The 16,520-nt window shown below is 35.3% G+C and overlaps 1 non-coding gene and 1 pseudogene across 1 annotated transcript; both read right to left on the reverse strand.

Moving 5' to 3' along the window:
• Window positions 1–7,799: 7,799 nt before the first annotated feature.
• Window positions 7,800–13,402, reverse strand: LOC140853095 (rust resistance kinase Lr10-like; annotated as a pseudogene).
• Window positions 13,403–14,655: 1,253 nt separating this feature from the next.
• Window positions 14,656–14,759, reverse strand: LOC114913598 (U6 spliceosomal RNA). The gene has a single exon (XR_003799523.1). It is a non-coding gene; the product is annotated as a U6 spliceosomal RNA (small nuclear RNA).
• Between the last annotated feature and the right edge of the window lie 1,761 nt (window positions 14,760–16,520).

Here is a 16,520-nt window from a genome sequence, read left to right on the forward strand (position 1 = left end):
GAGGTAGTAGTCCTAGACTGAGCGATAAAGAAAAAAAGCACAATGTGGTTAAGTCTTAATAAAACCAAGCACCTTGATCATTGTTCTTTATAGGATAGATAAAACCTCTTCATTTTCTTAATTTAAAATACTTGGGGCTTAAACCCTTAAGCCATGTCAAAACAAAGTCACATCGTTTCCCCATCCAACAGCACTTCAAACAAAAAGAGGAAAAAAAAAGAAAAAAAATCCCTGAGGCCTGAGCAGCCTCTTGTATAATGATTAATTCTTATACATTGATCTCCAAGGTGAGGCCACCTAATTAGGTTAAACAACTTGGTCAAGTATCTAGACTAAGAGGTAGCCTAGTGGAGATAGATCAATGGAGAATAATCCTAATCATAAATGGGGAATCAAAACCTCAGGGATTGGAGAATAATATCTATGACAGCTCTTTGGATGATATTATGACAGCTCTTTGGATTTTTTTCAGTGAACATAAGTCTTCATTTGAAGTCATCTAAAATAGGGAATCCAAATTTGACATGTGGTGGTGGTTAATTTGTGGGTCTTCGATAATGTAATATAGGATAAGATGTAGAACTTTAGCTAGCCTTAAAGACCCTTGAGTTAAAGGATTAATTTTTGAAATGGTTGTGAGGATTTGTTAAATTTAATGTCAGGATTGCTTATTTACTGAAGTTAGTTGAGACTTCTATATATAGTATTGTTTTTAAAAGGTGTCTAATTGTTTGGCAAATTCAACTGATTTGGGATGCCTAAGAAGATCATGAGGACAAGGAATAGAGGCAATGAATAATGAGATGCATATTGTATATCTATTCTCAATTGTATTTTCATAGATAGTTGTGAAAAGAGGAATTAATATATTCTACTCAAAAAATAAGAGAAATTAATATAATCTTGTAAGTCTGCTATATTTATAATTTAATATTGTTGAGTATGTCTTGGGCTTACAAGATCTAAAGAGGCAAAAAGGAACCTATTTTCCGAAGCAGAGAAAGCAAGCGAGTGGAGCAGAGTGATATATATATATATATATATATATATATATATATTTATATTGTGATGTAAAAGAAAGAACATTATTAATCTCACGTTGATTATGAGTCAATGGAAACTCTAGTTTATATAGGAAAGGACCATCCTACTCACATGAGGGACCTTTCGAAGGAAAAACTATGAGACTCATGGGTCAGAATGGATAATACCTCACATGCTGAGTCATGAGATCTTGACTGCAATAGTGGCACTCTAGAAAGGGGACCACTCTGTAATTGTAAGGCTCCTCCTACTTATATGCCAGTTTGTGATAAAAATAAGGAGGAGGGCACCTTTCGTCCATACACAGACTCCCTCTTTATTAAGAGGCTGTGGTAAAAATAAAAAGGAGGGCACCTCCCATCCATACAGACTTATATAGGGTGGGACCATTCTTTTCACATGAAGGGATAAAATCATGAGGCCTATGGGACAAAGTGGTTAATATTTCATATGTTGAGCCATGAGTCCTTAGCCACAACAATATATATTACCCAAATTTATTAAGGGGAAAGATTATAGAAGTGTACAGTAAAAGAAGCCCCCCAATGTCTTATTAACATTCGAAATTTTAGTTCAACTTCCCCTAATATCCCATCAATATTTGAAAACTCAAATCCCCCATACAAACAAAACAATGTCTTTTGAAATTTGAATTTCAAAATTGAGATGCTTCCATCTTACTGCCACCTGAGAAGAATGTAGAGAGGGAAAGAAGCAACCGCCTGGTCCACAATAACCTAATCAAGACCTAGACACCGTCGAGAGGAAGGGAGGAAGAGAAGAGGCTCGTCTGCCATCCAACATCGGGAAAGGAAAGAGAGAGGAGGAAGGAGAACCTATTTTTGTACCTTGGGGTTGGAGGGAATGAAGGAAGAAAAAGGAAGGAACATCCTCGAGGCTAGAGGAAGGAGCAAAAGAGAGGGAAACCATATTGGAGGGGATAGATCTGGCGTCAAAATGAGGAGAGAGAGAAGAAAGATCGAAAATAGAATTTGGTGACTAATCCACTATTGAGAAAGGCTGGCAGCAACCCACACAAAGGGTCCAGCAGCAAAGAAAGGGAGAGGGCGAGAGGCTTGGCCAGGGGAGGAATTCTGATGGTAAAAAGAGAGAGAGGGAGAAAGGGATGGGGTGAAGGAGAGCAAGCCGGCTCGGCTTGGCCCATAGCTGAGAAGAGCTGATAAAGAGAAAGAAACAGAGGATGGGGAGAGAGCTCGGCTCTCAATCAGAGATGGGCCCACCATCAAAAAAGGGTAGACGAAGAGGGAGGAAGAGCGGGTGGGGGGAGGAGGAGAGAGAGATAATAAGAGAGAGAGAGAGAGGGGGGAGAGAGAGAGAAAGAAAGGTGAAAGAGAGAGGCTCGACCGAAGGAGTCCTCAATTAAGGCTGAAAAAATATGATCCAACCACTACAAAAAAAATGAGTATTAGCGACGGCTATTAGTGACAGCAGATTAGCCATCGCTAATAAATATTTTTACCGACGGTAATTAGCGACAACAATTTTACGATCGCTAATAAAAAGTTTTTTTATTTTTTAAGATTATTAGTGATGGATTCTTAATTATTAGTGATAGCATGTTCTCATCGCTAATAAAAAATATTTTTTAACATCATTATTAAAATTATTAATGATGGTGAAAAAAATATTAGCAACGATGAGTACCATTGCTAATAACCATTAGCAATGGCACTATTAGCAATGGCGTATCCATCATAAAGAATAAAAAAAATTATTTATTATAATTATTAATGATGGTGCAAAGTATTAGAGACAGTAAATATCGTTACTAATAATTATTAGCAATAAAAATATTAGTGATGAAACATCTATCGCAAGAAGAAACAATTTTTTTTTTAATTTTTTTTTAAATATAGTATAATTTTAAAATTTAAAATTTATCTTTATCATTCATTATCTAAATAATTATCGTTAGAGTATTATCACAACAGATCACCTCGATCCAGTGATCTTAGGTATGTTGGTTATTAAAATTTGATTTTGATGGTTATGAACGATCGTATGATGATCTGATAGAAAAAGACCATCGATAGATCCAAAAACTTACAATGATCATCTTGATAATTTAGAGTCAATTACTTCAATCAGGCATTATTATCATAGTCAATTTAGTACAGAATGATTTGAAGTGTTAAATAAAAATCGAGTGATCAAAAGACCAAATGACATCCGATTATAATATGATTTTTTAGATAAATAATTTTTGCTACTATTTTGATCATTTGTACGATGGTGATTATAAAATTTATACTATAAACGATCCAAAACTATATATCTCTTGATACTCATTCTTAAAGTCCTTAAATAATTATACTTGTGCTTTTGTAAGATTTGCTTAACATGGATGGTTTATATATATACGATTTAAATTTTATGATCATCATCATAAAAATGATTAAAATAGTAGCAAAGATCATTTATCTAAAAAATCATCTTAATCTGATATCGTTTGGCATTTTGATCACTCATTTTTTATTTAACAGTTGAAATCATCTCATGCTAAATTGACCATAATAATGATGTCCGATTCAAATAAAATTTTAATAGCATGCTACAAATATCATCATGATCATTATTACAAGTTTTTGAATCCATCGATGATCTCTATCTATTAGATCATGATGCGATCGTTCGTGATTGTCGAAATTGAATTTTATTAATCAACATAGCTAGGGCTATCGGATCGAGATGATTTTTTGTGACGATACTCTAACGATAGTTATTTAGATAATGAATGACGAAGATGAGCTTTAAATTTTAAAATTATATTTAGATAATTTTTTAAGAATGGAGTCATGATTATTAGCAATAGATTTTAGCGATGGCAAATATGCCATGGCTAATATCTTTACTGACGGCATTAGCAACGGTATGTTTGCTGTCACTAAAAGTCCGCCATATAAACCACCATGGAAAAAAAAATTTTTGCTCGCCCACTCATTCTCTCCCATTCCCGCCTCTCATCCTCCTCTCATCGGCACCCTCACCCCCCCAACCCCCCTTTCCTCCCATCTCTCTGATGTCCTGCAATTGCTTCGACATTGCCAACCCCGTCCCCATGTCGGCCCTAAGCCGAGCCACCCCCACGGCCCTTGCCCCGGCCCGACCTCGAGCCGACCCCATCGGCCCTACGGCCCCTATCCAACCTTACGGCCCCTGCCCTGTCGCCCCCAGCCTACGGCCCCACCTCATCGGCCCTTGAGCCCCCACTCTGGCCCCAACATCCCCGACACGACTCTGCAGTCACCCCAAGCCCCATCCACTAGATCTCGAGTCCCTTGGCTGCCTCCCGCCTCCCCAAGCCCCCAGCCTACCTCCCCTTGGCTGCCTCTGGTCTCCACTGTTCCTCGCCACCAGATCTGGCTTCCTTGAGCGGCCAGCCACCTCCCTTTGGCTGCCTCCTTGAGCCTCGAGCCCTCGATCGCCTCTCCGAGCCCTCGGCCCTCCACCCCCCGACCACCTCCCTAAGCCCTCATCCATCGGATCTATAGCCCCTTGGCCGCCTCCCGCCTCTCCAAGGCCCCAGCCTACCTCCCCGAGGCCTCAGCTCGCCTCCCTCTGATTAGATCGCCAATTTTCAGTATGTGATGGTTTAATCTTTTGGATCTTTGTTTCTGATGGTTTCTTGATATTTTGTTTGGTGGTTTATTGTTGTCCAGGTGTTAACATACAAAGTGAAGAATTATATCGATAACATGGTTGGATTGCAGTCAAAGGAGTTATTAGGTAATTCCATACTGTCCATTCATATATCATAATTCTGAAAACTAGATGTAGCATTTTATTTTTAAACATTCGTTATTCATATATGCATGCTTTAATATTTTTTTTTAATCCATTAGCTAGTTTTACATGCATACTATCTTTTTTATGTTACCAGATCTTGTTTTGTATCCAAGGGCTTAGATTAATGTTTGCTTGTCCATGATTCTAAAAATAGTTCTCATGTTTGTAAATTAACCTAGTTGAGTACATACATTCAAGGACCTGGTCGTAAAGCAAATTAGGTACATTATTATATTACATTGGCTCTACTTTCTTAGTGTTTAAGAATATAAATTGCATTTGTTGGTCTAATGCTGTAGTAGAACTTGTATCTTTTTATAAATAAGTTAGTGTCAAGATTTTGATTCATCCTACTTGATCACAGATTGATGTTGTTAAATAGCAAATTTTTACTTATTATGTATTGATATCTTCTACTTCCCAAACCTAAATGCCTTGATATTAGTTTTTGCATGTCTAGTTTGATTGATTCACTAATATCAATTAATGTCGGTTGCACCTTGGACTGCTTATCATATATGATGATCAGAATAAGAAATAATCTTGGATTGCTTGAAACAATTTGTAAATGTAAGGATGAAAATTTTTGTATAGTCAAATTTTTGAAGCAGAATTTCTCTAAAGAAAATTCACTTTTATAGGGTTTATTTTTTGATAATGAACCTGCAATTTTATTTGACATTTCCTTGCCTTAACCTCTGATAACTTAAATGAAAAAAAAAATGAAGAAATATAGCTAGTCAAGAATATGTAGCATCTATCTTTAGAAAATTAGATCTATTTTAGAGCTTTTCTTGACAAAGAATAATAGTTTTGATCATTTGAAATAAGAAAAAATATCAAAGAGTGTTCTTAGCCATTATCACCACATGCATGCTTTCTTCTTAACTTTAGATAAGCAATGCCTTCATTTAATGGCTGGCTTTCGGTTGTTTATTCTAATACTTCGGCAATTACGACACCTTGATAATGGTTTCAGTTTTTGTCCAACATAATTTATGAAGCAAATCAGCTCACTACAGTTTAGTGAACAAAGTAATGGAATGCACTGTGAAATCAAAGTATAAAAATGCCATCAATAGCTTTAAAATATTTAAAAATCTTACATGCTTTACTTCTTTCTTTAACTCTTGTTAATTTGTGCCCCTTCCTCTTGACTATCCTTGTGATCTTTCAACCATTTCACTTTAATATGAATATAGAGAATAGTTTGTTTTGATCTATTCTATATTTCAATGACTTAACAGACATCCACTATTAACAGCTATGCTTATTTAGTTCTCTACAAAAAATTATGTTAAATAATTTAGATTTTTAATATAATATAATTAATTTTTTTATTTATAATTTTATTAAATAATTATTATTTTATTTATAATAAATTTTAAAAAATAATTATAAAATATATTTTAAAATATTTAATTATAAATTTTTTAAAAATAAAAATTATTAGTGATGGCATTAGCAACGGCATTAGTGATGGCTTACCGTCGTTAATAGTTTCTTAAAAATTATAATTAAAAAAATTAGTGATGGTTGGTCTATCGCTAATAGTTTTTTTTCAAATTATAATTAAAAAATAAAAAATTATTAGTGACGGCAATGCCATCACTAATTATCATTATTAACGACGGTAAAATTACTGTCGCTAATAATGGTAATTAGCAACTAAGGTATTTTTTTTGGATTTTTAACGACGACAAACTGACAATTAGCGACGATAATTAGCCATCCTAATAGTCAATTTTCTTGTAGTGGACCTGCTAACCTAACCTATATTCGATCTACTCTAAATAGGTTTAAGTTTAGACTAAATGGAATCAGATCATAAACAGATCGACTCATTTAACCCATTTAATATTTGGATCGAATTTGAATTTCAGATATTTAATTTATTTAACCCATTTAATCTATTTAATATTTAGATCGGATTGAGTCAGATAATCTGTTTAATCTGTTTAATCAATTTAAAATTATTTAATTTATTTCTAATCTGTTTAATCTGACCAGCTTAATTTGTTTTATCTGTTTAACCTGCTAAAAATCTATTTAACCTATTTAATTTATTTAGCCTAACTTGATCTGTTTAATAAATAGGTCAAATGGATCGGATTAAATTACTTATTTAATAAATAGATCGGATTTAAATTTAAATTTTTGATATATTTAATAAATAGGTCAGGCTCGGATTAATGATTTTTTGATCTAATCTATACCAGTCCGATCCGTATCCGATCCGACCAGATTTGATTGCCACCCGTATCCACAGTACTCGAAGAGTAGGGAAAGAGTGAGAGAGAGAGAGGGAAGGGGGAGATCCAATTCTTTATAGTAGAGCTTTTGCACTGGCTCTACCAATGCATGTAGGCCAACAGGCCAAGCCATATAAATATTATTTATCTTTATTATTTTTTCTTTTCTTCTGGTTCTGTTATTTTTCCTATCTGTCCTAACAAATTTCAAGATTTTGTATTGGCCACAGTTTATTTCGCGAGGCTAGCTGTCCTTGGGAAAAGTAAATGTAATTCTTTCACCGGATCTAGCATTATATCGCGTGTTGTTTCCAAAATTAACTAGGAGGCCATGATATTATATAGAAATTGATCAAGCCTTCCCATGGAAGAAGTAAACACTCTCATCACCTCCTATCCTAAGGCTTACAAAAAGAGTGGGGTACATGGGAGAGAGAGCTGTGCAAAAAACACAAATATTATTAAGACCAGGGAAAGTGAAGATAATAAAATTCATGAAAGCAATAGACACAAGTCTTTAATTAGTATTTTTCCGAAAGGTCTTTCACATTGAGTAGCAAATAAAAAAATTCAGGAAAAAGGTCAAGCAAGATTCCATAATTCCGCATGAACATAACAGGATGCACAATGCCATGGATTTATTGCAAACTGAACTATAATCTGATATTACCTAAAGAAAGAAATACAATCTGATAGACCTGTGCTTTAGTTAGGGAAGGTCATCATGCTGTGAAATGATTGATAATCCTGTGGAAAGTGAGTTGATGCAAGTCTGTCTTGTAGAGTTTGGCTGTGGTGAGTAAAAAAAGGGCCTAGGTGGCATTTGCAGGTTATCCATATCCCCTTCCAGCATCTCAACAATTTGGCTCACGGAGGGCCAATTAGTTGACTTCATCTTAATGCACCATAAACCCACTTTACATATATAGCTTGCTTTTCACTTCACCAATCTCCACGGTGTTTCCAATTTCAAGCCCTTCTTGTTGAGTGAGCTGATCATATATACATGAGGGGTAGTAAATCTGACTTGAATTCTCCACTCTTGGATCCACATTCCTTCTCCTCCCTGCCATCTCCACTAGCAACATTCCAAAACTATAAACATTAGATTTGTTAGGTATAACCCCAAAGATCCTTGATATCAATTTAGGAGCGATGTATCCTATTGTCGCCCTGGCAGCACTAAGGGATACTGAAGAACAGCATACTACACACAGTAGATCGACTGTGCTGGCTCAAGATTCAAAACAAATACCAAGCAAAAAATATTTGCAAAGAGTCGCATGAAAAAAAATAATTATAGAAGAATAAAAATTAGGAGAAAAAATAATTTATTTAATATATATATATATATCAAAACCTCGCAAAGGCATCTCACAAAGAGTCTCCACATGCACAAATAATTTTTCCTCTCTTTTTCTTCCTGCATACTTTTTCTACCGTCTTCCATAGATTCTCTACATGATTTTTTATATATATTAAGGAAACACCAAAGGTCTTTGTAAATAGAGCACCACGTAGATGGGATTTTGACTCCTATCTTTACTAAAAAAATAAAAATTACTTAAACATAAACTCTTAATTAAATAAGATAACACTAGAGATAAAGTCTTATTTTAAAAAAATACACATAAAAATAAATAAATAAATAGAGTTCTAGTTGGACATAATTATTCTCAACACTCCTCATTGCGAAGTCCACACTGATAGTTTTGAAATTATTGATATCATAAAGAGCCATCGTAGCGATTGCCATCATTATCACAGTAATAGCAATATATAATAATTTATCGAATCAATAATTGAATAATAAAACTCCTTTATTGGGTTGAATATTAATTTCTTAACTGGTTTGTCCTCGTCGATGCATACGTCAAAATCAGTGATAATGTCACACAACACTTTCTCTCGATATTGGTTCCACGGTCATGATGTCGAGATTCTTTTGAGCATTCAACTTATCCCAATAAATTTTAAGTTGTCGGTTACAATAACTATAAACATTGATCACTACCTTTGTACTAGTAAAATCAAAAATAGAAAATTGGTTATATTTACATGCCTCTACTTGGGAAGCCTTAAGTATCTACACATAGTTGGCTTCTACATATGCATTCAAATTTTTATGCATAGAGTCTTCTAATAGCTTAAACTTTGGAGTAGTTTTAAAATCAACTAATACCAAGACACAAGAAGAATAATCTCCATCAAGTATATCTTTTTGTTCTTTGATCTCTGAAGTTATTTTAATATCAACTAGTTTTTCATCTTTATAGCTGACTAAATCTCCATAACAAATATCCTGATCTTGGAAGCTTCAACATAGAACTCTTCCATATGATTTGAGTCTTCAATACAAATCTCCATAACTGGATAAGTGTAGCATCCTTTGATTCTTCCTGAGTGATTTCAAAATTAGTAAATTCTTTAATTATGATTTCTTTTGAACTTGAGACTGTAGCCATCTGATCAAATTTTTCTTGCTTAAGATCTTTTGGACGATCCTCAAGCTAATCAACCTTGTCATGCTCTAAATCTTCAAAACTCGATCCAGTCTCTAGCTGATCAAGCTCCTCTTATTTTAAATCTTCATCTTTAAATCAATTTTATTCTTTTTTTTTAATTTTTAAAAAATATGGAACCAAAATCTACTATTCAGATAATTTTTGTTTGGGATGTCTCAGTTTACATGAATTTGAGTGGATAGCTACAAGAATATCCTACGCATTTTTCGACTCCTTTACATCCTGAATATAAAAAAAAAATTTCTTTATCAATTGAAATTTGAAGAATTTACATCACCTTTTTGGATTTCAGATTCTACTTTCTTCTTGCAATCTCATTTGTCGGAATCATTTTTGACTCATTCAAAATATCCTATAAATCTTTGCCTTTCAAATAAAATCTCACAAGCTCCTTCCAATATGCATTATAGGTATTGTTCAACTAATGAAGATAAGTGATAGTAGTAAAAGTAGACTTATTGATGTTGGTAAGATCAGGTATCTCATAAGTAAATCCATTGATAGAGACAGTAATAGCATCAGCCATAATGATTTATTTTTTGAATCATGAAACAATAGTCCACATATTTGCACTATGATAAAATGAATTACTGAAAGCTTTTCAACCATACTAAGCTACAAATATAGGAACCACCAATAGTCAAGTCATTGCTAAAAAAAAATTTATGCTCTGAATATATCTGATCGAAGCCATAAACTACTCAATAATTCTCCAAGTTAGCCTATGGCCCTAATATCATGTAGAGGCATAAACATACAGGCTACCAATCTCTAAGTTTATAGCTCTGATATCATGTAGAATGGCACACTACATGTACTAGATTGATTGTGTTGGCCCAAGATCCAACGCAAATACCAAACAAAAAATATTTATGGAGAATCATGAGAAAAAAATAATTATAGAAGAAAAAAAAATAAAAGAGAAAAATAATTTATTCAAAAAATAATAAGTACCAAAACCTCGTAAAGGTACCTCACAAAGGGTCTCTACATGCACAAAGAATCTCTCCTCTCTCTTTGTTTCTATACACTTTTTTCACTATCTTCCACATAGTTCTCTATATAGTTTTTTCCATATATTAAAGAGACACTAAAGATCCCTTTAAATAGAGCACTATGTGGATGGAAGTTTGACTCCTACCTTGACTTTGAAGATAAAAACCATTTAAACATAAACTCTTAATTAAATAAGGTAATACTAGAGATAAACTTCTATTTCAAATAGGACACACATAAAAATAAATAAATAAATAGGGTCCTAGTTGGCCATGCAATAATTCTCAACAGGACACTAGGCTATGATCCTTTGGATACAACTTTGCAAGCCCAAAATCTGAATCTCTGGGGTGAAATTATGGTCTAGGAGGATGCTGTGGGGCTTGATGTGAAAGTGTAGAATTTGAATATTGCATCCCCGATGGAGGTAATTGATGCCTCCAGCCGCTTCCAAGGCTATATCAATGAGTTTGTCCCAAGTGAAAGGACCATGACGTGTTCCATTTGACGAGATGTACTTATCAAGTGATCCATTAGGCATGAACTCATAGATGAGAGCACCCTTCGATCCATCTGAACAGAATCTGATAAGCTGCACGATTTTTATGTGGTGAATCCTACTGACGGTAGAGACCTCGCTGATGAATTCTTCTCCATTGCACTTGGAATTCCCCAACAACTTAACGGCAAGTAAATGGCCACCTGGGAATTTCCCTTTAGAAAACATACCTAAAGCCTCCTTGACCTAATTTCTCTTTGAAGTTGCTTTTGATTGCAATGATGTCAGTGTAGGCATACCCCGTTGGTTTCAGGGTTCTCTGATCTTGAACAAAGTTCTCCACAGTATTGATGGCCATCCGCATTCTGCAAAGTTTGCAGACAACAAAACGTTAAAAGAGTTAATGGTGCAAATACAAACCTGGCCGGTATTGCCAACACTGCAAACAGAAGTTCTGATGCACCTACAAACAGGAGTTATACACAGACTTTGGATGTAATTAATTATTTATAATGATAAGCAAAATAGTTTGAGCTGTGAGTCTCAAAATCATTTGGGATGTTACCTATATAGAACTGTATAATTGCAATCGATATTATCACATCAACTGTGACCCAGTAAACAGAAGTAAAATAGATTTATTAAATTGGGCTGACAGAACTAGGCACACATGGATAGATTGGGCTAGGCCACATCCAAAAGTATCCAATACCGGTTTTGTTAGTGGGCTGATCTAAATCTCATGGGAAAAAAAAAAGAGTGATTCTTTGTGCAATAAGAATTTCGCAAAAAAAAAAAAAATTCTTCCTATTGAATTCAGAATGGCCCACTCATCAAATCAGTGCAGGTTAGTCATGGATATGGTCAAGCCCAGTCCATATAATTTTTTAACTGATTGTATTGGCCCAATCTAATAAATCTAACGGGATTTCCAACCCATTTGTCCAAACATGAGGGCAAAGGGAAAAGAGTAAAGATGATCCGTGGACTATCATAGGGCAGCTAAATTTTAAATGATTAGATGTGAGATTTAGATGGATATAAATGATGGCCATGTACCTTGATACTTTTGTAAGACAGGAGTGGATGATATCTAGACATGTTGAATCTGCTACGCCTTTCCCATAATACAGTGGACCCCGTTTGTAGAAGCACAAAAATATCTGTTGTTAAATTCATGACGAGCATCATCGGCCATAGGAATCATAGCTAAAGGTCTGCAGCTAGATAAATTGGTACTTTGGATCTCGATATTCAGCTTGATCGCCTTTTAGATGGAAAGGGTATCTGATGTCTCAGAGTTGTCCGCAAGATGAAGGAGAACAGCCTCTAGCTAATTCAACAGTGGAGAGGAGACATGAGAGCGAGAATAGAGAGCAAGGTGCTGCTTCACCATGGCTGCTGGTGGACTCTCGCATCAACCTCGAAGAATTTTTAAAGCCAACCACATCAAAAGTTTGAGAAGATTGGATATGTCGTCCTATCTTGTCCTGTTTCTTCTTAAATTTAGAATGCTTGGAGCACACTTTTACTCAACAAAATTTGTTTTGAGAGGACAATAAGCGGAGAGTGGCTAAACAAATTTATTCAAGAAAAAATAAAGATAGTATGAGGAAAAATAAAGAGAAGGAAATGTGGAATAGGATGTACTGATGTAATACTCGCAGAGCGTACAAAAAGCAGCATGTAGTTAAGTCCTAATGAAACCAAATTAGGAGTTTTACATATATATATATATATATAGATACAGACACAAGTTTCATATATATATATATATATATATATATATATATATATAAACACCGATAATAAAACAAGATGCCTAAAATCTGATTTTCCATCTTTGGCTTGATTTGAGTTTGTTGGATATTTGGAACCTAAAACTTTACACAGGATGCTCTATGTTTTTGATCTAACCTGGCTGTGCTTGGAAAATCATAATTTTGACAAGAAAGATTTGGAAAAGTAACATGATTGGTCACATCTATCAAGCTTCACACCAATAATTTGTCCTAAAATTTTTCTTTTTGATTAGATAGCAAGGCATTTTTATCTTGATTCTCTTGTCAATTTTTAGAAAATTTCAAAAGCTAACCACATGGAAGCTTGGAACCATACTTCTGCTGCCCCTCCAAATTTATCCTTTTTTGAAAGAATAGAACATTTTTTCTCGTCTTGTCCCATTCCTTTTTGCAATTGAAATGTGTGGACCGCTCTGCTTGCTTTGTTTTCAACCCCACCAAATAGCTTTTCTCTTTGGCAAGAATGCATGCTACCATTATTGTGACCATCTTAGGAGATTGAATTTTATTGAAACTCCACATCTACTAATTCTATAAATTCTTAATGGTTCACAACCAAATCTTCCACAAGAAGACCATTAAATCTTTCATCTCTCAGATCTGCTCCTTTACCATCCCAAAATTTTCACCTCATCTTTCATGATAACGTTGGTCCTTAGATATCCTTTTGTATCCCTCTGCAATTCAGTGCTATTAGAAGTCCAAACGGAGCTATAGAATCTATTGCCGGTCTTACGGAAATATATTTTATGCTGTTAGGAGAACACTATGTCATAGGATTTGAGACACATTCAATACTATTGTCAAAATACAACAAAACATTCCACAAATAAAGTGAAGATAATAAAATAGTACCTGAGCATATTTTGTTGGTAATGCTCCACATTGACACACGAAGTTATAACATCAGTATCTGTGTCAATATGCTTCTGCAAGCTACTGCAAAGTGATTCATGAGAAAATCGAATTATTTAATTATAGATAGCTGACAACTTACATAACCTTTTTCATTTTTTTTCTCTTGTATGAGATTTGAGCCTGAATCTCAATATAAAGGATTGCGAAGGGTGCTGCAAGATCTGCAATGTCACCTCCCTCCTAAATTCAAAGCACCCAAAGTTTCCAATATACAACTGAAAGTGGGCCTGAGCACTGGCTTCCTGCCTTCATGTCACCTGCATGCTAATCTTGCTGCTACCATGCATATTAGCCCCTTAGCCTTTGCCTACCTCAGAGTCATGCCTCAATGAAGGGAAACCAAAGAGTTGCAAGTCAGGTACCCTTATACCATTAAAATGACAATAAGCCATGAATTATTATAGAAAAGTGCTTGGACGCATCATTTCATAGCATCAGAGGATCCTGCGTATGTGAGGTATTGTCCACTTTGACTCATGACTATCTTGGAGCTTTAGTAGATCTCGGTCATTTAGAGTCTTACGATTTTGTCCTTTAAAAGATACATCACGGAGGAGAGAAAGTTCTAATCGGTATAAGCTATATTTTCTTTTGACTCACAACCGATGTGGAACTAAATATACCCTCTCTACACCACAACAGATATAATATCCTCTATCCGTGGGACTTGTTAATTTGCGTAGGGCCATCTAGCTTTATTTTAATCAATTTATAAGTATGAAAAACACACTGTCCTTCATGAAGATTTTCTCGGAAGGAAGATGTCCTTCTAGGTGGCTCGTGGCTCTTTCTTAGGAATGATGGTCCCAAACAAAAATGTTTTGAGTCATTTTTCAATTTGTGCATATTATGTTTGTGCAGAGCCATGCTAATCTTCTGTGTGTCATTCCAATTTTATTGTATGCTAACCGTGAGCCGTTGGCAAGCATACATGCCACGTGAACGACACAACTGCCCATAGTGCTTTTGTCTGTTCCTGACTCGCATGGTAAGTTTTTCATCAAAAAAAAAAAAAAAAAAAAGACTCGCACGGTAAGTTGTGGCTCTCGTGACACGTGGATACCTACATCAGCATACAGGTTTATCACGCCTCGCTCTTTATTACCCAAATAATTGTTTAATTGGATGTTAGGTGTATGTCACTTGATCACATCAAAGGAAACTCTCCAACTCTGACATCAATCCAATTTTGGCTGTATTTTTGATATTTTCTAGATGCCCATGTCACACGCTTGTAAATTATGTTTAAGTATTGAAAAGCTTGGTATCACGAAAAGAAAGGTAAATTTTGCAAAAATTATATAGTAAACAAATTCAAGATAGATGGTGAAAATTTGAGCAATATCGATGATATTTATCATAACCATGGATTCTGTTTACAAATAAATACATCCTCTAAGTTGCTCTGTTGACATCTATACTTCATTTAGAATGGTACAATTTTCTCGATCCGATGAGGAAATGAAAGGTTTGGTGGGTAATTCTAAGCTCTGCAGATCCCCAGTCAGCATCTAAATTTCCCTTGTCATGGTGGGATAATCTGCTGGATTCCACTATCTGGACCATAGTGCTACAATGGCAAGCTTTTTCACAATCTCTTCTTCTCTTCTGTTCATCTTCGTATCCAATCCTAGATCCAGTCCATGATGAACTATCCATTCATATACCTTTTTTTTGGAAATTAAATTTCGTTCTGATTCTCAACTTCAGGATCCGAATTCTTCCTGCCACCCGCCATTTCCAATATCAGCATTCCGAAACTATATACATCTGACTCACAAGAAATTGTTACAAAGTTTCTAGGGTACATTTCAGGTGCATCGTTGCCCATTGTGCCCCTAGCTGCTGCCATGGTAATAATGCTATGATCCCTTGAGTACAGTTTTGCAAGACCAAAATCTGAGAACTTCGGCTGGAGTCATGGTCCAACAAAATGTTATGAGGCGTGATATCAAATATTAATTCTGCTACCTGGATTAACCAATGTGTGATTTTTTAGGATTTATCAAATATTAATCCGCTTCTAGGGAGATATAGGACTGGATGATGGGCATAGAGCTGGCAACAATGAATGTGATTCTACGAGGTGCTTCTTCAGTTGATTTAATCATGGATTTCTCAGTAGCCTGAATTATTCGCTGGTAAGATACCATTCTTTCCGGATAATTTTGGTGTAGCGACTATTGTGTGATGCGTGTGAATCTAGTTGTCATCATGCATTTCTTGGAAGTTTTTTCGTTCTATATGATAATATGATGTATCATGTGAACGTTGAAAACTTGATCGTTCCTTAGAATTTGCAACTTGTCCTTAATTTGAAATGGTGCAGCTTCAATCTATCCGTGCACATGGAAACTGTCGCAGATGGATTCAGGTGAGGTCTGCGACAACCGGCTTTTATCATATCCGTTCTTGTTAGTAAAAACAACCGCAGACCCCCGCCCCACCCTCCTCTTCACCTGCACCCTATCTCTCTGTCCCTGCCTAGCCCACCGGATCCGGTGGATTTTCCCAATGAGGCCTGTATTCTGGTGATACATGTTGCAGGCCTCCATTCCAATTAGTTTGGATATTCCTCAAAGTAAATATACAACAGACACAGATATGACATCTTGTTTCTAAGCTGAAGATCTGGACAAGCCTCGGCAGCTGCCGACCAAGACCTCGCTAATCCAAA

This window comes from Elaeis guineensis, chromosome 13 (genome assembly GCF_000442705.2).
Source record: "Elaeis guineensis isolate ETL-2024a chromosome 13, EG11, whole genome shotgun sequence".
NCBI lineage: Eukaryota > Viridiplantae > Streptophyta > Magnoliopsida > Arecales > Arecaceae > Elaeis > Elaeis guineensis.